Source organism: Haliotis rufescens, unplaced genomic scaffold (genome assembly GCF_023055435.1).
Source record: "Haliotis rufescens isolate VD_foot unplaced genomic scaffold, xgHalRufe1.0.p SCAF_9, whole genome shotgun sequence".
Taxonomy (NCBI): Eukaryota; Metazoa; Mollusca; class Gastropoda; order Lepetellida; family Haliotidae; genus Haliotis; species Haliotis rufescens.
In genome coordinates this window covers 41,323,549-41,350,660 of record NW_025964383.1, presented here as the reverse complement: position 1 = coordinate 41,350,660, position 27,112 = coordinate 41,323,549, and the positions used below count along the sequence as shown (strand labels likewise).

Sequence of the window (27,112 nt, the reverse complement as noted above, 5' to 3'; positions counted from 1 at the left end):
ATGGCGATGACATTGTTGAGAAGAAACCTGTTTGTCCAAACTGTTTGTCACATGGCCAAACATGTTGTCATGGTTAAGCTCATAAAATACAAACACATCCATCATTGATTTAGACATGACCTTAAAGTTTTTAAAATTAAAGATTAAGTTAATCTCAAGGGATTATTTCCTCAACGAATACTCGGTCAATAGCCGCCTTGGTTGACAACGGCATAAGGATCTATAGCGAAACCTCACCTTTACAGTAAATGAAGAAGTTGTTATCTAATTGTGTCTACTTTTGTAGTTTGTACTGTTTTCCGTGATTAAAAAAATAAGTCTTTTTAAAGGCATTTAGAAGTGATACACATAAGGAAGAGAATTTGTGGATGTCAGCTTCTTTATTATGAGGAACACAACGTTTCGGAGTGTTGTGTACTCCTTTGTCAGGTCAATGGAGGAGTATGCATATACTCTGAAACGTTGTGTTCCTCATAATAAGGAAGTTGACATCCATATATTCTCTTCTTTATTTAAGAAATTGTTTTGAAATATATTGAGGTAAGTTTTTAATTTGGTCGGAATACAGCGCGAGTATCATGAGTTGCCCTGTCTTTTCTCGGACTGCTGTGGGTGATTCATTGTATAATATATTGCCGCAAATGCACACCTCTCATTCTACCTTACTTTCTGAATATTTTAAACAACATGTACCTTTGTCACTTCTAAAACTGTATTTGAGGGCATGTTGAGGGTTTAATATCTATTTACATATATATCTATTTCCCCGACGTCATTTCAAATTTAATATATAGAGTCGGTCTAAACTCCTTAAAAGCAAAAACAGCTGCTGATAACACAGACATTATTTGACTTTAGATATACATGTATACATGCTTATATTTCTTACCATATAGGTACTGTATAAATTATCATAAATTCCAAGATCACAATGACCCATTGTTTCTTGAATAAAATGCTTTCATTATCATACATTTAACTTTAAACTCGTAGGTTTATTTAAATAAACTTCACTTCCCACAAAACCGTTCATAAACCTGGTCGTATATTTACAGACAAGATATGCAAGGTAGAGGTCGCGCTATAAATAGATGTCACGTCGTGGGGGGTCCATAGAGAGCATCTAATATTATTAAATCCAGCTTTGATGAGGGCTATTTGTCCTCGAACACTGACGTCATGGAGAAGTGACTTCGTCGAATAACCTTTATTTTTTAGTTAATGGTTATCTGTCCCTCTAGGAGAGCAGCAAGTACGTATTGATAACTAGTGAATAAAACAGAATTGAAAAGACATTTGTATCATCACATTGAGTGAAAAATACGTATAATGAATTGTAGGAATCTAGCTGAACAGTTACAAAGCAATTAAACAGTTTCTACGTAAAGAAAGAAGACATTTCATAAAGGAGAATATTTTATTTGCCCTGATGATAAAAATATTTTTTTATTAAACGCAATTTGGAAATACACTGCATGTTATTCTGCCTTTTAAGCATCTCCGTTCAAGCTGTCTATTAGATTACTCGATAATATGGCTGCGCTTACAGCTGATTAAATACAACGGACCTGTTTATAGTAGGGATGACGATGTTCGAGTCGTTTTATCAGAATGCAGGGTACCATTCAGAACCCTCGTATGCACTCAGTAAAATACAAAGATTATTTGAATTAAACTTAAATTTAGTTAAACTCGGAGTTTATTCAATATAATTTGAAACTTTTGAAAAACCATGTAGTTTGCATAACATAAGATAGAATAATGAGCATTTTATTAACGCATTTTTCAGTAGCATTTACACGCATAAATATCCAATAATATCGCAACTTACAGCAATATATTCAATACACCTATAAACTGACAAATACAAACTACGGCACGTGACTTCGGACTGTGAGGATATTTCTTTCAATTAGTCAATATCAAAATAGAGCAGCGTGCATTAACTCGGCTTAGAACAGGAAAGTACAAGTTTATGCGAATTGTAAGTTTGTTTGTTTGTATGTATTTTGTATACTTACGTATTCGATGATTTTGAAACACATGGAAGATCTCTTCTCCTGCTTGGTAGGCCAGTGTTGCGGTTTGTCGTGATATTAAGGACAAATGGTTCACAGTCGGTCAGGGATATGCGAATTATGAATCTATTGTAAAATACATTTAGTTCGATGATTTAGAAATGTTCGCTTACATTTAATGAATAAAAATTACAGCAACGCGAATATTTATTAAATATACAACTTGTGTGTCTTTCTTAGTAAGTCGACACAGTGGGGAGTGATAGTTGAGTGGGTATTATCTGCATCTAGTTTTCATAATAATCGTAATAATAAAAGCGACAAAACCCCTTCGATATTCATAAGAAGTCTCTGCCAAAAGCAGAGTCAGTTGTGCGATTCTGACTATATTATGAGCATGTGTTTATGAATCACTATCAATAGTGATGATACCAGGTGTTCCTAAAGTGGTGAGCGTATCCTGTTCCATCGGTGGCACCCGTCACAAACACATGCAAAGGCAAGTCGCGCCAAACAACATTCACATCTATCAACGCCCTTATAATCTCTACAAACCATACTCACTTCAACTCTATCTCTATACACCCCGACATACCCAACACCACCCCTCCCACCCCAACACCACCCCCTCCCACCCCATCCCACCCGCCATCACCACCCAAAGCACTATAGCTCCACGACACACAATTGCCTTCCTGTTAAAACCTCACTGTTTCTGGCGGTGATGATATATTTCGATTAAAAAGGTTATGTAAAGACCGTTTTTTACGACATTTATTCTTAAATCATTTTGATCAACTTTGATAGCAAAGTTTAAGGTGCACGCACCTTTCCATAGAGTTCAATATTAATGCCCATTTTGTTATTTGAGCTTTTGTTTCTTATAGCCCGTGGATGAAAAATGGCGTTTTCCGTCACAATTTTGATTTATAGTGTGTCCAACGTGTAGAATAGTGTGTGTGATCTCCGCTTATTCTCTCCATTGGAGACCAATGCCCCCGTTCCGAACACAAGCAGGGCTCAGTAAATTTTGCAAAAAAACAGACTCGACCCCACTAGGGAATATTTGAAATCCCCCAAACAGCATCTGTTTAGACTTTCGTCTCCCAAGGTAACGCGTAATAGCGTAATGTTTTCCTAAACGCAGAAATTCATCAATAAAATCACTACTCCGGAATATGAGTGAATGAAAAATTGACATTTTGGTCGAATATTGCAGGCTCATATTTGACTGTGTGCTAAATTGACTAGCTTATGAGACAATGTGCCGCCAAACTTGGAAATTGAGGAACGAAAGTACTTTGTCTATTAAAGCTATATTGATGTTCTGAAAGATAGGTTTGCTAATTTGCTGAGTCTATAGCGGTGTTATTTGCCTACGGCTTCCAGTTAGGATTTTATGGAACACCTTATAAAGAAAGGGTTATATTGACTATTTATGTAGCTTCTCACTGAATGGTTTGAATGCATATTAATGAAAACATATTTATATCGGCCGTTTTTGAAGGACGCGACAATGAATGTGTGTTTAGACGCTAACAACTGCCATATTGTCAGAAATAATATATGTAAACGTTTACCAGAATACGGATGGGTTTGCGAAACTATATTACAAATGTAAATACTAACTTTGTATGCATCTCCAGTAATTGCCAGTCTTAGAAACTAATTGAAATATATGTTTATGTTTATTTAACTACACCACAAAATGATAGTGCGTGATGGTATGTGGTATATCTTTATATCTGTGATATTGCTATCTTCCGAAATGTTGTTTCTAGATGTTGAATATTCATACCACGGCACAGTCCTAAAAGCCCGCTTCAAAACATTCGACCTGGCTCTGCTATAAACATACCGTTGCTTTATCTTATATCTCCAAGTGTCAAAAACACCGAAAGATAGGACTGTTATTCCGGAATATTAATTCAAACATTTACATTTAAATGTCGTCTTAAAAGACAGCGTCACTCTCGAACATCCAATACGTTTTGTTCGCGTAAGCAAATCATTTAAGGGAATTAAAGAAGATTTTATGATAACAAAATGGAACGCTATCGGATATTATATATAGGATAAAGACGCAGAAGGACGGTCCATTGTTCGTTTATAAGTAACAAGTATCAATTATCATTTTTTTCAAATTATTACAATACCATTCCACAAGATTTCATTTTTCAAATTAAAATTATTCCAAATGACAGGCTTTGCTTTACAAAACGAAACGGGAAAGTTCGATGCTAATTTCAGCCTTAACGAAACATGGGTACATTATCCAGAATGAGGGTCTATCGTTTTGTCATCCAGCCCCTATCGAGCACTATAATTTTTACTTTGGTATCTGTCCCTGTCACTCTCTGGACACGAATTGTACTACTGACAATAATACACACGTTATCTATAGTAAGGGCTTTGGCATACTCACATCTAGCCCCTATGGAACGACAAAGACGGGACATAGACAATAAGCATTTCTGAAACACAAAAACACGAAGCACTTCGTGTGAAAGCCATAGATCCCCATTGTGATCTTGGCCGAAATATACCACAGGGTGGTGAGTGTTGTTTATCGCCGCAGTCGGCACTATTCCAGGTGCATTACGACGGTCGGACAATAACAGAGTCTGGACACTGACTGAAAACAAGAACCACAATCCACGCCGTCGGGGTACGTTGAAACGTTACCATCCACGCCACAGAATCTGGCAATCGGATCATATTAAATCGACCCTAGCGTCCTGGGGACTTTTTTTTACCCAGCCTCTCCGTGATTTTCATATACTTGTTATAAAGTTGCATTTTTCAAAATACTGACAAACGCCTGAAACAGTTTTGGAAATATTTCATCATTCCAAAATGTCTAACCTTGAAAATTAGATTTGACTAAAATATTACTAGAGTTATCACAGCGTTACTACGCTGAAGACAGCCTCCGAAACACTGATCGAGAACACAACTATGATACCCGTATCAAATCCATCACTATCGAATAACCATTTCTTGTTTGTTTGAGCCACCATCAAACATGGCGTATACTTTCCTTTCCCAGTTTGTCTAAATGCTTAATGTTTTACGCGTGCTTCAAAATGAATCAGTTGGTTGAATCTAATTCAGTGGATGTTTTCATTATTCAGTAACACCATTGCATTAATTGACTATTCCAACTGTTCCTCGTATCCAGTTTCAACACAAGTTACCCAGTTCGATATGTACAGGCGGTACAAAACATTCCAAACAAAAGCTTTTAACCTTTCTGGTAACACACGTGAAAGTGTTTTGAAATTATTTTTAAAAATTCAGAACGATATAACTTGCAAAGAGATCGTCGATAAGCAGATGGGTAAATATTTATGAGTGTAATCCCGAAACACATGGGGAAATACTACCCGGGTTCATCGTTTTATAGCCATCTTTTCTGCCAATTTATGATCCCATACAAGGGAACCAATAAGAGGGCGAGTTTAACGACAGGGATTTGTTGACGGGGTATGGAACAATTATGACCATTATTAATCAAAATATTGTTCCAGTCTTGCGGCGATCAAAGCACGGAAACAAGGGACGTCAGGGGAAGTTAAGCTGATCTTGAGGGAACCCTGGGTCTTAAGGAGAAGAAACACCCCCTAGCTAGGATTGTCGTTAAAAACAGACCTTTCGACTTTTTTCTTAAGGAGGGAAAGCACAGTTCATCGAAACGTGGATGGAAATTAGCTTATCCATCTGCTGATGTAGACGAGAAATGATTGGATATTATGCTGTGTTTATGGTGCCTTTTAGTACCCGTCACAGCCGTTGCCCTAAAAAATTATATTAACGATTATGGGAAACATACCATATGCAATAAATTGTTATGTTGATACAAAAGTTGATCTTCTATGCAGATAGGTGTGGCTTTTAATTGAAATGATGACAGGTTTGGAGAACGCATCAAACTGCAAAAGATAATGAAACAATTTTTTTTTTCAGAACAAAGGGACAACAAAAGGGAGATCCACAATACAAATTAGTGTCCTTGTTTCATGAAGAATTGTTCTTGTTTCACGAAGAATTGTTCTTTTTCACATATATTTTTTTTGGTTTCACGGTGACCATTTTCTTAATGTGGACCTCAATATAGGTTACGATCTCTAAATACTCAAATGTCTTTAAAATAACCGTTGATTTTATCAGTTCTCGATTCAGAGATTTTTTCAGATGATAGTTAAACAGAGACTAAGAAGATACGACAGTGACGTTTATACTTAAAGATATCTGAAGGAGGGGTTTTCACTGTCAGTCAAGGTATACAAGCCGAACAAGACTTGTAAGCCTTATACGTTTGCAATATTCCATGAGAATAATCGAATCTGGACCAGATAATCCAGTGATTGATAATATGAGCAATGGGGTACGATGACATTCAATCTACCAAGTCACCAAGCCTGACCACCCGATCCACCAAACCGCCTCTTACGACAAACACAGGTTGCTGGGAATGAAGTCTAACCCAGAATCATTTGGACACCGAATAAGTAGTTATGTTAAGGCATATTATGAACTGAGTAAAATTGATTATCTGCATTCTAGCTATCTCGTGACGTCTGTAGAAAATCGAGTCGACGTGGTAAACAAGTGGTTAATAGTATGAGCAAAAGTCCTCGCCGATGGCGATGCGCACTCTGACCACCTGATGAGGTAACACTAGAGTTACCTACCCTGTTTACAGCAGAGTCTACGTAGATGAGAAGATTGTCATCCATGTGCTTACGTCAAAGAGATAGAAATTGGTTATCTTGTCAAATCTTTACTCGTTAATGATAAATATAATTATCGTTTCTTTGTAAATATAGACACGAGAACGCATTTTCATACTCTCAGTTTATGTGGTACAATATATTTTAATAGTTTGGGAGCATAGTGAGAGCAATTAAATAGTAGTTGTTTCAAACGGATACACACTAGATGTCGGAAACGTAATTGGGATGGGGGTTAAATATATCTGCAAAGTTTCGTTATCAGGTCTTTTCATATTTTATAAATCGATTCAACTATGTAGAAGTAGAGACGGTTGGGTGGCCTAGTGGTTAAAGCGTTCGCTCGTCGCGCCGAAGACCCGAGTTCGATTCCCCACATGGGTACAATGTGTGAAGCCCATTTCTGGTGTCCCCCACCGTGATATTGCTGGAATATTGCTAAACGCGGCGTAAAACCATACTCACTCACTCATGTACAAGTACTGTAACAACGCAATGGAAGTTAGAAATATGGCATCAAATTCAGTGAACGTCATGTTGGCTACGAAAAACATATCGAGTTATCAGTATTTCGAGACAAGCAGGGTTAGTCAGATAGACATGTATTCCGAATTGTTACTCGAAACCAGAGACTATCTCTGGGCCATACGTTACTTGGTTTTTGAACGATAAACTGATTAAACGAAGTTCGTGATAACAAGGTTATACTGTATCTCGACATCGATATTGCCGTGTTGTTAAGTTCAAGTTGGATGTACATCAATGTTCATTTCAAACCATTATATACCACGCAAGTTAAGCTAAGGAGCACCCGATTATTCTATATGGCTATAGGTACAGTAAACTACGGTTATAACGAACTCAAAGGGACCACTAATTTTGTTCGTTATAACCGTAGTTCGTTATAGGCATATATACAGCACATGAACATCAAATGGCCGGGACTAAAAAATAAGTTCGTTATATCCGTCAGTTCGTTATAAGCGTGTTCGTTATAACCGTAGTTTACTGTACATGTAATCTGTCATGGCGTGTGGGTATTGCAACAAACAGCCTTCCAAGACCCGTGAAGATCCGGGGAAGAATTGGTCTTCAGCAACCCATGCTTGTCGTAAGAGGCGACTAACGGGATCGAGTGGTCAGGCTCCAATTGCGTGGATCGATGCTCATGATATCAATCACTGGATTGCCTGGTCTAGACTCGAATATTTACAGACCGCCGTCATATAGCTGGAATATTGTTGAGTTCGGCGTTAAACAACAAACCAATCCAAATTTCTTCACTTGTTTCGAGTTATACCCCTTTATGCGGGAAGCTGGAGGTTGAATAATTAATGATCGTGAAACAGGAATGCGCAACGATTATACAATTGAAATATGATGTTAAGAAAAATAAATATAAACAGACGAAATATATCATCCTCAGCGTTACAGTTGTGGAAATGTTTAGATGTAGATCACGGCATTATACGCAATACCAACTGTATTATCGTACCTGTCGTTCCTCTTGATCTAGCTGCCCAGTGAAACAAGAAATATGTTTTTGTGTGTTGTGTTTTGTGGGTGGGTTGTTACAATGCTAACTATAATTAATAATATATGAAGTTTTAATATTACACCATTCGCTTTCCCATTTTAAACATGATTAATTACTCTATCGTCTCATTCAACTTTACCCACGCTACTGTAACAGAAGAAAAGGTTCATGTACTTTGAGTTGATACCGCTAGTTGTGGAAATCGATAACATATTGATTAGAACGAGCAATCAAAATTTAAATAGTTACATAATAATCCTGGCCAATACACAGACTGCTGTCATCACTTCTACATGAAGAAGATAATACCATTTAATGTACTTGTCTCTGAAAAGGGTTCGTGGCAGTAAGGAGAACCACAAGAGCCTGACCTTAGGTTTTTATTTTCAAATCTTCTCGCTACCGATCTACTTAATGGCTGGGTGTGTCGGGGCGACCATAATAAACCCAGGACAAGCGAATGCATGTCTTTTATTGTCAGTCGTTTTATTAAGACGAAGAAGGGTCGTCTCTCCAGGGAGCTCCGTTGGTAGGCTTGAAATCGAGTCCTTATTTTATACAAGTGGTATGATGGCATATTAATGCATAGTTTTCTTTGATTTATCAGTTTTAAAATATTTGTGAATTATTCATAATTACGGGAGTTATTTATTTATGGGTATCTTATAGCTTTAGTATTTTTTTTATTTCAAAGCAAAACACATAAAAAGTAATAGAAACGTGGTAGAAATAAGGTTAAATGTTTTTCAGTTAAAGTCAAAAATGAATAAAATATTTATTCATATGAATCATTGGAGTCCGTATTTATATGCAAATGAAAATTCCGATTTATTTTGGTGATAAGGCTATTAGAAAAAGCACTAAAAGGGAATAATTTACTAGTGTTCTTGTCTTAGCAATCAACTGACTATATATACACATACATATATATGTAGCCTATATATTGGTAACAACTCACATGTTCATTAATGAAAACAGGATAACGCTGATGGATTATGAAAGAAAGTGCGAATCAAGTGTATGTGTACAACGTAGAGAGCGACAGGTTAGAGCATTTCCAAAGTCATATTTCGCATCGAAACCTAAGTCAATGACAGAGTAAGTGATTTATTATATTTGAAGACTATGAATTAATAGGTACGAAATGGTGATATAAATATGTCCAAATATAAATATCCCGTGAAAATGAGGACAACGTCAGTAAACGTTATTTGTACGGGTTTCTGAAGGATAACGCATGTAAAATATAAAACCCACTATTGGAACGAAATGAGATTTGCGACAAAGCATTAGCATACATTTGAACACTTTATTTTATTTCTAGATTAACATACAAATTTACAGTCACAATACATCAATATTAATTAATTTCCTAGAAACCCGAAAACATTCTATTGACTTGAAATACAATACATTTTATAGTTTTGCGCGCTGCCTCAACGCTCAATGTTGTATGATTAAATATGGATTGATATTACAAAAAGTTATACTTTTCTAAATCCGCAAAAATCCTTTGAAGTATGTAACAAATACATATAACTATTTGGTTCAGTTCGCAGCCAAACGGAAATATATGTCTTTTCGTTAACATAAGCCACAGAATTCGTTCCATATTCAAACAAAATCTCTGCGAAAAGCAGAGTTCTTTGTGCGATTCCGACAATATCATAGTCATTTTTAAAACCGTGTTGTTTCAAGAATTAGTTTTCGTATATTAAAGAGAAAATTAAAATAAGTATGACTCGTGATTTGAAGCACTGCATAATCAGGAATCTTCATCATAATTTATTGATAATTAATTTCATATTTATAATAGTCTTAGAGACAATATTCAACGTTATGGATGACAACTTCTCATTTATTTCAACTTCATAACGGAGCACGATGCTACATCGAAACGTCGCTATAAGCAATAAACCAGCTGTTGTGGTCTATAACGTTGCATGTTTTCTTATTTACCAAACAGTTATTACACAATACATGAGGATATACAAAGCGTCATGCATTTGTAGCATTACATCCTATAAGAACGGGGGACCATTATAACATTCTACATTAAGAGTTACAAATTCTTTAGAAAATCTAGAGTAATAGATATAATATATCTTACCAGAGTCAGTAACATGTTATCTGTATTAAGGAGAATTGTTCACATGCGTTTTAGACATATACTTTCCATTATAGTATGTGCGATTCAAATACAACTTTGCTGAAACGTATCTACATATGATATAGCTGTATTTCAGAGTGGTACAATGCGATGCTCGTTGTTATACTGCTCACTGATATTTTAACTATCTTAATGACAGGTCGTTAAGTTCTACAGTTTCAATCTGAGCTGGTCTGTGTAAATAGCAATTTGAAGAGAATGTTCTAATTTTATGAAAATAATTCGTTGATTAATAGAAAATGTACGCTTTGGAAGGACATGTGTCTGACTTTAAACGTGGATCCGAAACCGTATGCCCGTCTTGGCTTAAGGGAGATTATAACTCTGATATACACCTTGACACGAAACTGAGCACTTTTACCATAGTTTTGCTCAGATACTGTAAAACAGGAATTTAATGCGACATGAAAATAATGCGAGCTCTTGGTTTTAGACACAAATGCGCATTTTAAAAATGCGTGTGCCCATACCCTTTCCTAAAAATTTATGCGCTGGATTTATGTTCTGTGTTATTTTAATTAATGTAACCTACGTAAATAAAAGCCTTACCTGAAAACGCTTCGTTTGTTTCAAATGACGTTTTGAGCAGGAACTGTGAGTAGACAGAGATAAATAAAATAACTGTGCACATTAAATCTCTTGTGCATGTTTTTTCAGTGTGAGATTCCTTCCTTATTTTAATATCATCTAAGCTAATTGCCCGTATGTTTCATGGCCAAGCGTGAGAATGGTTTCCTTGCAGCTATCATTGTGTTTGTGTTGTTTTAGTTGACAGTCTGTTGGTACTAGTATATACGTTCGGCCCTTTGATGAAAAGAAGTGGAAAACAGATCAGTGTATGAAATAAGGGGATTATGCTGATAGGATATTCTCAAATGAAACAACAAGATTGTCACTAGTATAGCGGATTAGTATGTGATCAAAATCAATGAACGATAGAATAGAATTTGTTTTACCCTTGATGCCCAATTGCTTTTTCCATTCTCATAATCCAAGAATGGCATGTATTGTTAAGAAGATAGAGTATACTTCTCCCTTTGATATGCATTCGTAGAATAATATGCCTTTTAGAAACTACGTTTATGGATGTGGAAATAATTTATAAAAAATAATTCTTTTGTATATCATTCGAGATGAATCATTTCTCGTTCATAAACTATGAATAAATTAAGAAATTCGAACATGACAATTTATTGTGCAACATACGGTTAATATGGCGGTGGTGCAGCAACCTTTAAAGTCTATGCATAAATGACACGGACGTAAATGTTAACAATAGGGATCCATGTTCCGTGTTATTCTTTCTCACTTTTAATAAACCAAATCCTTTTTTGGTTTTCAAATTATTAGTTCATCAACACTTCATTTAAATTCTCTTCACAAATTTGCATTGTAATTTGATAACTTTCAACGCTGTTATCAGAACCACATGTTCCAGATACTCAAATCAATGTTTTAAACCTGTGTTTTCTCAAATTCAGCGGTGCTGAATCAACTTGTTATATCGCTGGACTTAAACTGTTTTATAAAGTTTCCGAATTTCAGTGGCTTCAAATCCTGGATCTTGGACGTAAATCAAGAAAACTTTCAAACTTTTCCAATAGAATAATAACACAAGGTGAAATTTGAATTGTTAATTTACAGCGCATCTGACGCGAAGGTGGAATGAAACATATTTCATTACTAACTATCCGAGGTAATATCGAACCCAGCTTGAGGTCACGTGATGTATGGAGCCAATGGCTACTATTCACCATAAATCACACGGGTGCTTCGCAGCCACACCTGTTTTGCATGCGCATCTTTTGTCCCCGTTCCAGACGTACTTGGATCTGAAATAAATTTAATGTAATTTTCTGATGAGGTCGACCTGTCCGTCTATATATTATGTTTCTAATGGGGCGGCATCTAAGTAAGTCTGAATATTTTATAACTCTTTATTTATTATTTGAAGTCATCCCTGTTAATCTATGAATATGGAATAGATCCCGCTGCATCTGCGACCGTCCAGTCACTGCATCCTTGTCTAGCGCATCATCAGGAATCTATATTTCCCCACGTAAACCATTGCTAAATAGCGGCTATCTGGTACGTGGGAACATATATTTAGTCATGTGACGCCTCTCCGAAAACATGGCGCTTGCACCTGTCGATAAGAGCATGTTTCGAAATAATTGTGTTTGGGAAAACAATAAATCATCACTGTTGATTACAATATATTAAATGACATCGTTTTGAGCAGTAGTTTTAAGTTTGGATTAACGATTATACAACATATGATTTTACTAACAGTTCACATAATGCGTACAAGGTGACCGTATATTTTTCATTGGTGAAATGAATAATAGTTTCGAAATTTCATATTTGACAACAACTTCGCGGCAATATTTTTTCGCTCATTTCCGATTTTTAATGAGCTCGGTATCGATCAGTATCGCTCGGTTGACATGAAAACCTTTGGTCCATCCGGTCTACACTGAATGGTTTTCTCAAGCATACGTACATGTTTTTTCAAAATAAAATGAAAGTAAAATGTAAAAACCATTCGTTTATACAGTTCATGGAATAACTTTATACTACTTAAAAGTAGTTGTAAAGAACACCCTACTCTTCCATATACAAAAGTTAATCTGGCATGAAAGAATCGGGTGTTCTTTAACTTCGTTTGAGTAGCATATATCAAGGTAATTTCATAGCAGTTCAAGCTGTAACACATGGTAGACATAACCATTTACCATTAACCGTTATAAGCGTGCAATGCTGTATATGTTAATTCTTTTGAATGCGAAACTTTATAACAGGGTGCAAGGTATATTGAGCAACTTTATAACAAAGTGCAGGATGTAATGACAAACTTTATATCAAAGTGCAGTATATACTGAGAAACTTTATAACAAAGTGCAGTATATACTGAGAAACTTTATAACAAAGTGCAGGATAGATTGAGAAACTGCATAACAAAGTGCAGGATATATTGAGAAACTTTATAACAAAGTGCAGTTTATACTGAGAAACTTTATAACAAAGTGCAGTATAGACTGAGAAACTTTCTAACAAAGTGCAGGGTGTATTGAGCACCTTTATAACAAAGTGCAGTATATAGTAAGAAACTTTATAACAAAGTGCAGGATGAATTCAGCAACTTTACGACAAAGTACAGGATGTAATGACAAACTTTATAACAAAGTGCAGTATATAGTAAGAAACTTTATAACAAAGTGCAGTATATACTGAGAAACTTCATAACAAAGTGCAGGATATATTGAGAAACTTTATAACAAAGTGCAGGACATTTTGGGAAAGTTCATAACAAAGTGCATGGTAGATTGAGAAACTTCATAACAAAGTGCATGGTAGATTGAGAAACTTCATAACAAAGTGCAGGACATGTTGGGAAACTTCATAACAAAGTGCAAGACATATTGGGAAACTTCATAACAAAGTGCATGGTAGATTGAGAAACTTTATAACAAAGTGCAGGGTGTATTGAGCAACTTTATAACAAAGTGCAGTATATAGTAAGAAATTTTATAACAAAGTGCAGGATGAATTGAGCAACTTTATGACAAAGTACAGGATGTAATGACAAACTTTATAGCAAAGTGCAGGGTATATTGAGAAACTTTATAACATAAGTGAAGGATATATTAAGAAACTTAATAACAAAGTGAGTGAGTGAGTGAGTATGGTTTTACGCCGCTTTTAGCAATATTCCAGCAATATCACGGCGGGGGACACCAGAAATAAGCTTCACACATTGTACCCATGTCGGGAATCTAACCCGGGTCTTCGGCGTGACGAGCGAACGTTTTAACCACTAGGCTACCCCACCGCCCCTATAAAAAAGTGCAGGATGAACCGTGACACTTTATAACAAAGAGCAGGATGAATTGAGAAACTTTATAACAAAGTGCAGGATGTATTGAGACACTTTATAACAAAGTGCAGGATGTATTGAGAACTTTATAACAAAGTGCAGGATGAATTGAGACACTTTATAACAAAGTGCAGGATGTATTGAGACACTTTATAACAAAGTGCAGGATGAATTGAGACACTTTATAACAAAGTGCAGGATTTATTGAGAAACGTTATAACAAAGTGCAGAATGTATTGAGAACTTTATAACGAAGTGCAGGGTGAATTGAGCAATTTTATAACAAAGTGCAGGATGTATTGAGAAACTTTATACCAAAGTGCAGGATGAATTGAGACACTTTATAACAAAGTGAAGGATGTATTGAGAAACGTTATAACAAAGTGAAGAATGTATTGAGAACTTTATAACAAAGTGCAGGATGTATTGAGCAACTTCAATACAGAGTTCTTCAAATGATTGAGTCTGGACCAAAAAACCGGTGATGGATATCATGAGCATCGATTCACGCAAGTGGGATACGATGACATGCATCAACCGAGTCAGCGAACCTGACCACCCGATCCCGTTTGTTGCCTCTTACGACAAGCATAGTCGCCTTTTACGGCACGGATGGGATGCTGAATACGTGCAGTTATGATTAGGATTGAGTGGTTTATCAGAGACATATGGACGACATTTCCGATTTGACGAATGAGTGAAAAAAATATGTCCGATGCAGATCCCTAATTTCTCTCGTACCATATTTTCTATATATTTTATGACTTGCCTTTGCATGTGTTTGTGATTGACGTCACCCATGTACAGGGACACATTTTCGCGAACACCTGGTATCATCACTTGTGACTCATGATCACATGCTTATGCTGTAGTCGTACAATCGTACAATGCACACTGCTTGTAGTAGAGATTTTGGAAAGGGTTATGTCGCTTATATTACTAATAAACTGATAAAAGGAAACATTGCGTGTTTGACACCCCATACCTCTGACATGCCCACTTTTCGCCCGTATACGTACCCCGTTAATGTACCATGTATATTGACCCGAAGATTGACAACAGTGTGGCTACAATGTTTGACAGTGTTTGACAACCAATGCCAACAGTTCACAGTTCATCCATTCTCAAAAATCGTGAACACTGCTGATCGGGACTGTACTGTTCCAAGGGAGATTGTCCGGATTAACGCAAAGGCGAATTAACAAATAATCGTTACGTAGTAACGTCACTTTAATCCCACATAGTGATGCTTAAAAGCAATGATCAGGTTGGCGGTTTACATAATAACGAGGTTTCCGTACTAATGAGGCTTCCGTGCATATATGGTTTCCGTACCAACACTGTTTCTGTACATAACGCAACTTCCGCACAAACGATGTTCTGTATTTATAAGGCTTCCGTACATAACGAGGTTCGATCACCTGGTCGCGTCACACCAAAAGACCTTACTCATTGTTATCATGCTTCGTGCTGGGTATTAAGGGGCTAAAACAAGGACTGGTTGGCTTGGAGTCAGTATACTCTGTCTGATTGGGGTATCCATGTTAAACTGCGGCATAGTATCTCAGTAGGCTAGTACTATAAAACCGGCATTAGTACAGACTAGTACAAGCAGCCACACACACACGTGCATGCACGTCGTTATAGCCTGTCTTACAGACCCTGATACAAATATATCCAATACAGCCCATGCAAGTCTATAATGAAAATGAAGAGTCTCTGGGCTCCTTTTTATTATAGTTTTATTAAGATAATTTAACAGCTGTTTTTTTGTAAGACATGTCCATTTCAGAGACTTGATGTTAGTCTAACGTCGTTATAGAGACATGCAATAATCTTGAACGCAAGTTCAGCTCAACTTTACCTCACCTCACCCGTTAGCCGAGACTCCCGTCTTCCGAAAAAGGATTGGATTAGACGTCGCATAATGACGTAACCCCATGATATGAAATTAATTTATTCATAATGGTCTCACATGGATTATTTGTGTTCTATTGTATTGACATCAGATGAAACATGACGTCACAAGATACACATTTAATGTGAATTTGGTGCGTAGACTAAACCATTTTTCGCCTTGGGATCAACATAATTCTTGCAGCGGAACCAAACCATAAGCAGCCATTCCGATCAAAATATTTCTCATGAAATGTGGGACAGATTAACTACAAGTGTTAGCGAAAGTCCGACATTGTAAATGTTCAAACGAAGTTTGTATACAATGAAGTGTTTTCAAATTGACCATTCTAAACAAGCACCTATCCCCAAAATGACGATATATAGAAACAGCAACGTATATAGCAAATAACAATCTAGTTTACGGTGTTATGGTCGGAGGAAATTTTGGCATGGATGGTAACTCAATTATCCGGATAAACGTGTTCCACTGTATTTACAAATTAGATGATATATTGACGACAACAAATACGTGAGCACGCTGGTATTGCAACTGAAGCACGTGCACAGCATCGTTTAATCCTAAACTGCCGGGAAAAAGAAAGTATATACCATGTTTGATGGTGGCCAAAACGAAACAAACAAGGAATGGATATTCAATGATGATGTATGTGACACGGGTACATAGTTCTGTTCTGGACCTGCAGTATGTAGTGTTGCGCCGGCTGTTTTCAGTCTAGTAACGTCTTGATAACTTTGATAACCTGATAACGTGTATATTTGGCTGCCCAGCAGTTTAGAAACTTCCCATGAATGAACGGACTGAACTGCATCTCAGAATACACATACGGTGTTTCATAATTCCACTAGGTTCTAGTAGAGACATTGTTCGCTACCTTAACTCCGTATTATGTCCAATTCAAAAGGCACGGTGGCGGTCGGGTAGCCTGGTGGTTAAAGTGTTCGCTCGTCACGCCGAAGACCAGGGTTCGATTCCCGACATGGGTACAATGTGTGAAGCCCATTTCTGGTGTCCCCCGCCGTGATATTGCTGGAATATTGCTAAAAGCGGCGTAAAAACAAACTCACTCACTCACTCAAATGGCACGTGTAAATAGCTATCAAATCAAATGACGCTTATGTGAGGTGAGATGGGGTGACGTGAGGTGAGGTGAGGTGAAATGGGGTTTAACGTCGCATCTAAGATTTTTACACTTTTAAAGCTACGTGCATGCACGTGTGTGTGAGGCTACTTGTACTAGTCCGGACTGATGCCGATTTTATGGTGCTAGCCCACTGAGACACCATGCGGCAGTTTAACATGAATACCCCACTCAGACAGAGTATACTGACCTCGAGCCGACAAATCCTTGTTTTAGCCCCTTATGCGCCTGGCAGGGTAACAACAAGTACGTCTTTTGGTATGACATGGGTATCGAACCCCTAACCTTCCGCTCTCCGGGCGAACGCTCTACCACTAGACCACGGAGGCGGTCAAATCACGCTTATGTGTAAAAGACACTATGTCACTGATAACACAGATGAAGATCGGAACGTCACCTCAGAAAGGTTGCTATTGTCCGATGGTTACAGTCGCAATAGAACGAAGACAATACACCCTCGGTTATAGAGGATGGGTAAAGTTGTGAAGTATTGGTTGTATTTGTCAAACCCTGCAACCACTTTGCAAAAAACACTTATGTCAGTCTTCGGTATAATAGACAGGGTACAATTACGGGTAAATATACGGGTGCAAATTGTGTATATCAGAGCTGTAAACGAGTGTCATGCATAATTTCATTTTATCTGTATGTTTATGTAATCTGTTAATGCAAGAGAATAGCCAGTCTAGATTATCCGCCGAAGTATTCCATTTGGCGTGAAGGGCAAACTTATATAAGGAACCACTGAAAATCAGTCATGACACCAGGTGTTCGCGAACAGGGCAAGCATGTCCTGTCCTACCGGTTGCATTCACGCAATTTGGACAACAAAAGTTAGTATTTGTTGCCTGACGCCGCATATCAGTAAACACAAACAATTCCATAATACTCATAGTTGCACATTAACTGTTAGGGTAAGATAACCAGCACACAAATGGTGAGTTGGCTTGGTGAGATCAGTCAGATTGCAACCAGTACGTCAGTTGTGATCTGTCAGATTGCAACCAGTACGTCAGTTATTGTGCTGTCAGATTGCAACCAGAACGTCTGTTTTGAGCTCAGTCAGATTGCAACCGCTTCATCAGTTGTGAGCTCTGTCAGGTTGCAACCAGTACGTCCGTTGTGAACTCAGTCAGATTGCAACCAGTACGTCGGTTGTGAGTTCTGTCAGATTGCAACCAGTACGTCAGTTGGTATGCTCAGTCAGAGTGCAACCAGTACGTCCGTTGTGAGCTAAGTCTGATTGCAACCAGTACGTCAGTTGTCAGCTCTGTCAGATTGCAACCAGTACGTCAGTTGTCAGCTCTGTCAGATTGCAACCAGTAGTCAGTTGGTGTGCTCAGTCAAATTGTAACCAGTACGTCTCTTATGAGCTCAGTCAGACTACAACCAGTACGTCAGTTGTCATCTCAGTCAGATTGCAACCAGTACGTCTGTTGTGAGCTCTGTCAGATTGCAACCAGTACGTCAGTTGTCATCTCTGTCAGATTGCAACCAGTACGTCTGCTGTGAGCTCAGTCTGATTGCAACCAGTACGTCAGTTGTCAGCTCTGTCAGATTGCAACCAGTATTCAGTTGGTGTGCTCAGTCAAATTGTAACCAGTACGTCTGTTGTGAGCTCTGTCAGACTACAACCAGTACGTCAGTTGTCAGCTCTGTCAGATTGCAACCAGTACGTCAGTTGTGAACTGAGACAGATTGCAACCAGTGCGTTAGTTGGTGAGCTCAGTCAGACTACAACCAGTACGTCAGTTGTGAGCTGAGTCAGATTGCAACCAGTGCGTCAGGGCAACTGCTCAATGAGCTGATTGATACAACTATCATTGGAAGATTCGAACATAAAGCGTTTATTTTGAGAACGAGTTTGTTTTTACTTTCTCCGTTTTTAAGAAGTCGTCTCCATGGTAAGTATAGGGGGTATGGGTGGCCCAGTCGTCTGAGACGCGGAATTCGGTGTGACTAGGGGATGCTTCCCCTTAGTCGTGCAAGGATCCGCTGATCGTGGATGAGAAATCCAGATTCGCTTTATTGTGAGGCTTAGTTTCCGTGCACCTTACCCGTTCGTTGATTTCGACAAATTAATAACCGTCTGATACCTGCATCGTGTCGGTCATTCAACTGTGAGCTCACAACTAACGCACTGGTTGCAATCTGACTGAGTTCACAACTAACGCACTGGTTGCAATCAACATTCAAACTCAACTCACTCACTCACTCACTCACTCACTCACTAACTCATATCTTTGGCGTCATATCTGAACGTCAGTCATAAACTGTCGAAATATTGTCGTCTTATTTATGGCACAAATTTCTACATTTGTAGTAGGTTCATGATATACAGACTGAACAAGACATTTCAAAGAATTTCCATTTATAATTTTTTACTAAAAATAATTATCAATTTAACGATTAATCAATTCAAGCCTTGCTAAAATGGACGGTAATATCTATCAGCATCACCCTCCCAGTCCAACACATCTCACATGTGGTCTTAAGATGTTACTGTCCGCTTTCCGAGGGTTTTACTGTATACGATGATGGCGACGTTAGTAAAGGGTTCTGTAAACTTGAGATATTTTGTCGGCATAGGTCATTTTTAATAAAGAAAGAAATATTCCTGCAATTACTAGGAAACAATAATGATGGTCTAATGTCATGTCCAAAACTGTTACACAATAATTTTTTGGAGGAAAAATAAAATATCCTATCGCTAACAAAATTTCAAAATGTTAAACATGCCCAGATTCACATCTTCAAACGTCCTAACGTCCATCATCCACCCTACAATACAGAGGCATACCCAGCCCAATACCAACCTAATACATGAACACACACATTAAATAGTAGCATGTCGAATATTAAAACGTTGGTCCCGTTCGCGAAATAACGTTACATTACGTGGCCACAGACATATTTAAGTGACAAAACAGAACATTTCTTTCTTCTGAAATATGGTAGATCATATTAATATATTCCATATTTTCTCATAACTGTTTCTTTGTTTTCAGGTTATTCCAACTATCAAATCTCGTATCTCCAAACGGAGTTGCACGTCCTTGAATCATCCTTGTATTTGTAACATATTCTCAGTCAAACGTAGAACACACACTGATGGGCAAACGAAAGCATACACCTTGTATAATGGTGGCTAAAAATGAAAAAAAAATAATGGTTATTTGATGGTGCTTTTTTTATACTTGTATCATACTTGTGTTTTAGATCTCAAGTTTGCAATGTTTCGGCGACTGTTTTCAGCCTATTAACGTTTTGATAAGGTTTGCAATTGTTTTGTCAAATCCAATTTTCAAGTGTATACTTTATTTTTGCCTGGCAGTTTAATTATCCGATTGAACACTGTATACTTCGTCAAACAACTTTTTTGTATTGATGCTTTGATCTCCAGATGTTATTTTGGTCATTGTCTCCAGTGGTTTATTTTTAATAAAACAATCTATTTTACCGTTTCATATTGATATGTCTTGTGTTTGAAGAGAAAAAATCGAAGTCAATATGGTCCAACTATCCTTGATATCAGGAGACGAAGCTGATCCTGTTATTTAACAATCTATTCAACATCAGGAGGCTGGAGTTTACACTCTTTAATCAATTCTGATACCCTATGATATATTTCTATATACGTATTGCGTCTTAAAAATATATATATTTACAATTGATATTCGGAGTGTTCTAAATTATGTGGGCGTGTTTTAATTTTTTTAATTTTTTTTCCTGCATCCTATTTAGTTAATCACAAGTTAACATGTTTTAAAAGCGTTTTAACTAGACAATGTTCATTAACTGCCGCAAAAGTATACACTTGAAAATTGGATTTGAACAAAACATTACAAATATTACCTGAACGTAACTGGACTTAAATCAGCTGTCGGAACCATAACTATGATACCCGTATCAAACATATAACCATTGATAAACCATTTCTTGTTTGTTTCTTTCTTCGCCACCATCAAACAGTGTACATGTCTTATGTCCGGTAGTTCAATCAAAACGAACAAGCTGAACGATTTGTGAAACAGATTTTTCACTCACAAACACCACAAAAAATAAGTATCTTAAATGAAATAATTAAAAAAAGTATCTGGAATAAAATCAACTCAAATCTGACAGAGCATGGTGATAAAATATACATTTCCGTAGGCGTCATAAACTCTACATCAATAACTGAAATTAAAACGTCAAGGCCCTTGTGGCACCCAACGACCACGAGCACAGTATATTGATCATATACAACCTTGATTTTATCAGGACTAATTATTTCAATACAGTAGCTGGAATCGACATTACTTGACACCATATGGCTCTTTGATTCCATAATAAAACGAGGATGTATATGATAAGTCGATTAACTATTTGGCCCGTGAATTCACATCAAAAACATATTTTGCCAATTAAAAGCAATTTCACGTGTAAAAACTTTACAGCATGTTGAATGCTTACTTTTATTAACTTTTCTTACACAATATATATATATATTTATTTATTTCAGTGTTTTATCAACTTTGGTTGTCAATTTTTTTTCTTCTCCAATTAAAACCATTTTCACGTGTAACTCTATACAGCATGTTAAATGATTAAATTTATAAAGTGTTTTAATACAAGTTGTACACTTTGTCGGTGTTTTATCAACTTTGTTCATCATTTGTTCTGCCGTTTCTATAACGCATTGAAGAGAAGGTGACACAATAACACGTCCAAAACATTCATCCCGCCAAGAATAACAATGACAGCCCACAAAACGTGATAACTCACAACATAAAATTGTCATATTACCACGAAGAAGCTACATAAATTTTGGCCCAATTATTCTAATTTGATAAACTTCCGTCGGGACGTTCAATCAGTATTAAAAGAACAATACGCGGGGCATTTTAATTTTCTAGTCGCGTGCTCGTGAAGTCACTGGGCATTATTTGGGACGGTCCACTACAATATAATTAGTTTCTCATGGTATAATACGGGACAAGCACCGCCACGTAGGCTAATTTTCTACAATTGCTTGTCATCCAGTCGGATTTTCTGATATTAACTTGAGACATTTTGGCACTTAATTCCCTTTGATGGACATTGTTGATATTTGTCCATGTCTTAACACAATTGAAACTAAACAGTGTTTTGGCGTTTTTAAGCACTTAAGCAAAATATTGAAATAAATGGATTCTTTATCATCCGATTAACCTTTTCAACTACATCTATCTAAAGTAAATTGGCTTATTTAAAAAGGCTTACTGATATTCAGACCACTCATTTTTATTCGTTTAATAAAAACTTGAAAAAGGTATAGTTTTCAACAATTTATAATGCTAGAGCTAATTATGAGATTGTATATACACTGAAAACGATTTATGATTTATTGAAGCTACTCCGATGATCATGATTATTTATCTTTTAATTTTTATATATTTTCAAATGTCAAAAATGAGACGAAAATGTGCAAAAATTAAGTGGTGTCTTTGAGAGTTCACGTGTATTACATTTTGTTTGTCAATGAATGTTTCTAAATGTGTTTTAAAAGGACTCCGCGAAGAACAGCAATGGTGCTAACAAGACACACATGTCCACAAGGCACAGATGCTAACTTTGAGGGTCGATTAACAAATGATCTTAGAAAATAGGAATCAAGCAAGACAGGTGTAGCTTGAGCCTTCATCATTTTTAAAATCCTATAATTTTCAAACGGACCTTTTTTTCATATGAAAAACAGTACCCGGTGTTTAGGCTTTTTTGTACTCGCCTTATGTGTAGTTATGATATATAGAGCTGGGACATTCACAAGCGTATATAGTTTCAAGGAATGCTTTACCCCAGAGACCTTCACAGATCTCAGACCACAGATCACAGACTGCCAGCTGGGAGTCGGAGTTGATCCACCCCTCCGTCAAAACTTGTCTCCCACCTTAAAGAATAGAGTCCCGGGGGATCGTTTGATGCTGGGGTGATATTTGGCGGAGGACCGGGTTTTTGATTCTGTTGCGCAGCGGGATTGCGCCCGTCTACAATAGCGTACACGACAATGATGCTTAACAGTGGGAAACACAATGCGGCCGAGGTTTACCTACTTTCCACTGTGTTTAATGTTATTTCTGTTTGGTATTAAACTTACTATCGCGACTTGTTTAGTGAGGCTCCTCGACTATGCCTAGCGTATTGAGAAAGGTTTAACGCCTGTTAATTTTCTTTCATAAATACTTGTTCTCATACTGTAGCCATATTGTTGGCTTAGACGCGAGAAATATCTACCTCTCTATCCGCTGAATTTACGATGACTAACACGCCTACAATCGGCCTCTTTGGCTTTCAAATACAGTTTAAGTGATGACATGCTGATTTCGTTTTAGTGTCGATTTCAAGTTGTATGTTTCACAGTTATGAAATCGCTTAACTTGTCTTTTTATCTTGTGTGTCTGTTATGCGTTCCCTAAAACACGACCGCTGCTGTTTTCATATTGAAATTTAAATATTTAAGTTTGAAAAGAACACTATGGAATAATTTCACGCAACCATGTAGGTATGGAAATAAGATTTCGTGATACAAAAATGCATTTAAAATTCAGAAAACATAGTTTCGACGTAGTAATGCTTATGCCTCGACAGTTTTTGTTTTTTATAATCCATTTTTTGCGTGTTGTTACATCTGCTTTCTTGTAATCAATTCAGAACTTTGTCACTAAATAAGCAAAATATTGGCCAGCGGAAAAACATTGCGAAAGCCACCGTGTGAATGTATAATGTTCTCACAATGTTCTGTACCTCGGAAATGAAAGTGCAGAAGTCGATAAACCATGCTATTCTAAAAACATACACTTTATATATTACTGATGTGGAAAATATTATCGCATCAGAATTTGAATTAATTTCTACACATCTGTGATTTTTATTTACAATTTTTCACGTTTGTTTTACTTGTAGTTTGTTTTTTTCGCACGTTGAGGGCATATATACTCCCTGATTGTTTCAACAGATTTAGGTTTTGAATCCCTGCGAATGTAACTGTATCGCTGATATTATCTGCTCAATATTCACATGAACATATCGCTGCAAAACGGGACTATTGTAACACAAAATATCATTTATATTAATATCATGTTTACATAATATATTATTTGAGAAAGAAGAATAGCGAATATTCTTTTATGTGTTGCTAAATGCAATCACCGATTGGAAGGTAACAAACCGCATAGTTGCTTGCTGATCATCTCAATTTCGGACATTTGGGTAAAATCTCTCATCGACAAACTACAAAAGATATGTCAACTCCCTAAGAACCGATTATTAGAAGTTTTCTCTATATATATCCCAACCTCCGAAAATATTTTAATCCCTTTACAAAATTCCAGGGTCGATTTAACAAGAGGCAGGTATGTATGCACGGATGATCTTTTTTCAATCAATATGCCTGAAAGCATGTACAGATATATTAAATGTGTTTTAATTTATCGAAATGGCTTTGTAAGGTTATGCTGACCATGTCTCTCTAAATGATAATAATAATAATAATAATAATAATAATAATAATAATAATAATAATAATTACGTTGTTAAAAGTTGGCATTAAATACGAAGTCGATTTATCGTAACATGCGTAATGTATATGTGAATAACACCTTTTTCAATTAAAGCTCAACCACATATACACAGGTATATGAACTGTGCCGTGTTGTAATTCAATGAAATAATGTTTTAGATCTTGTTCTAAACATGCATTTAAATAACTAAAAAAATTGTTTTAATTACTACAGCTGATTCATGAAAAGGAACGAACTTAGACATGATAAAATTAATACTTTCACACTGAAAACCCCACGGACAGTACTGACACCCGGCACGTGGTGAGTTTTTAAACCAGTAAAATCATTTTTGTGAGGCTCGCTTAGAGTTTTATTAAAACTATTATATCGTTACTATAAAGGGAAACGATAAACGTCAAATAAATTATTATTAATCACATCGGCATTAATTCATAAATATTCACACACTCAAAGGATCGCATATTATACATAATACTTACGTACATCAATAATCTATACATACGGAGACGTTGCTTAATGTACAGGTGATCCTTGAAAAAAGCTATAATTGATAAAGCCTGTTTTCAGCTGCCGTGTAATTTATCTTATCCAAATGGTTTTTTTAATTAATTAACCACGTGAGGTATGGAGAATGTTTTAAAAAAATATCTAAGTTGGCGAAAATATGTTTCCACTTTTGCCATTGTAGGTCTGCTGCGGTAGCACTGATCAAATACTATGAGGGTTAAATCCCCTTCAAACAACGCCGTGTATTGGGCGACCCCCGTTTATCCGTTTAAACATCAGCAAAGCTTAAATACAGATCAACCTATGACCTTGCACGTGCAACAAGTCAAAATATTTGTATAAATTAGGTACTTTACTCGCGGCGTGATATCTCATCGAGGTGTGAAGAGGCTTAAAGTACCTTAGATACATCCGCCATATGTACAATTTGACAACGTTCCGTTCTTGAGATTCGTCGTTGAGACTCTATTCACTATAAACATGTAATATATCATTTATACTGTTACATTTCATTATATCTGTAATATATCATCAATATTATTTTTTGTTTGGTTGTGTGTTGTGTTCCGTCAGCAATATTCCAGAGATTACACGGCCTGTCAAAAGTCGAGCCTGGATTGGGAGCACCACTGGTCGATATGATGACAACTTTCCCACGCTGTCGGGGTAAGATGACATACGGTCAGTCACATGTTACATCAGTGAGTGAGTGAGTGAGTGAGTGAGTATGGTTTGACGCCGCTTCTTGCAATATTCCAGCAATATCATGGCAATATTGCACCTATGTGGGGAATCGAACCAGGGTCTTCGGCGTGACGAGCGAACGCTTTAACCACTAGGCTACCCCTCCGCTCAAAACCTTTATATCATTTGGGTCTCGCGTAACATGATTAACTTGGTTAATTAGGACATTTCCAAATTTGTGTTATCAGTTAGATATATTATGTTCGATGCAATTGCGTATATATATAGCGTATGTCCCCGTGCTGTTTTAGGTGCACAGTTGACTTGCCCTTGCGTGGTTTTGTGACGGGTGGCACTGGTGGGGCAGGATACGCTCACCTTTTCGGAAAACTTGGTACCATCGCAGGATAGTGACTTGATAGTGATTCACAAACACATGATAAAGTCGGTATCCTACAGTGGTGTTTGCTTTCAGCAGATATTTCTTATGATTGTCGAAAGTGCTTTGTTGCCTGTATTTATACAATTAAAAAGTAAGTTTTTTTCAAATAGGTTTTGATTTTGCTTGGACATGGCACGGGTTTGGCACCGAGCACATATTTATGTATATAGTTGTACAAAGAAAGACACGCAAAGCTAAAATGGATCATGCACCTGTACATATTCTTCCCTTAAACAAAATTCTGTCTGTGAAACGTTTTTTCTTGTGATGTTTTTTTATATGTTTCCTCATGAATACAAAGTACTTACAGCGATATCACGGCGGGGCCACTAGACTAACATTTAGTCTCTGAAATCTTATATTACACAATATCCTTCTTGACTCTAAAAAAAAAAAAATTCCCTATGTGGAATAGAGCTAGCTTGAGCTGGCTAGACTTGCTTTTGTATGCATTTCTAGATTATGTTTTTTCATAAAATAAATATATTCCACGGTCATGGTGCAGGACTACGGGGCCACCAGAAATGGGCTCTACACGTTG

General features: G+C 36.9%; 1 long non-coding RNA gene across 1 annotated transcript in view; it reads left to right on the top strand.

Moving 5' to 3' along the window:
- The window catches only part of LOC124112639, a 28,726-nt gene extending 1,840 nt beyond the window's left edge, over window positions 1-26,886 (top strand). Inside the window, exons 2-3 of the long non-coding RNA XR_006857639.2 lie at window positions 26,019-26,111; window positions 26,441-26,886. This is a non-coding gene — a long non-coding RNA (uncharacterized LOC124112639). The remainder of the gene's footprint in view (window positions 1-26,018; window positions 26,112-26,440) is intronic.
- Window positions 26,887-27,112: the final 226 nt, after the last annotated feature.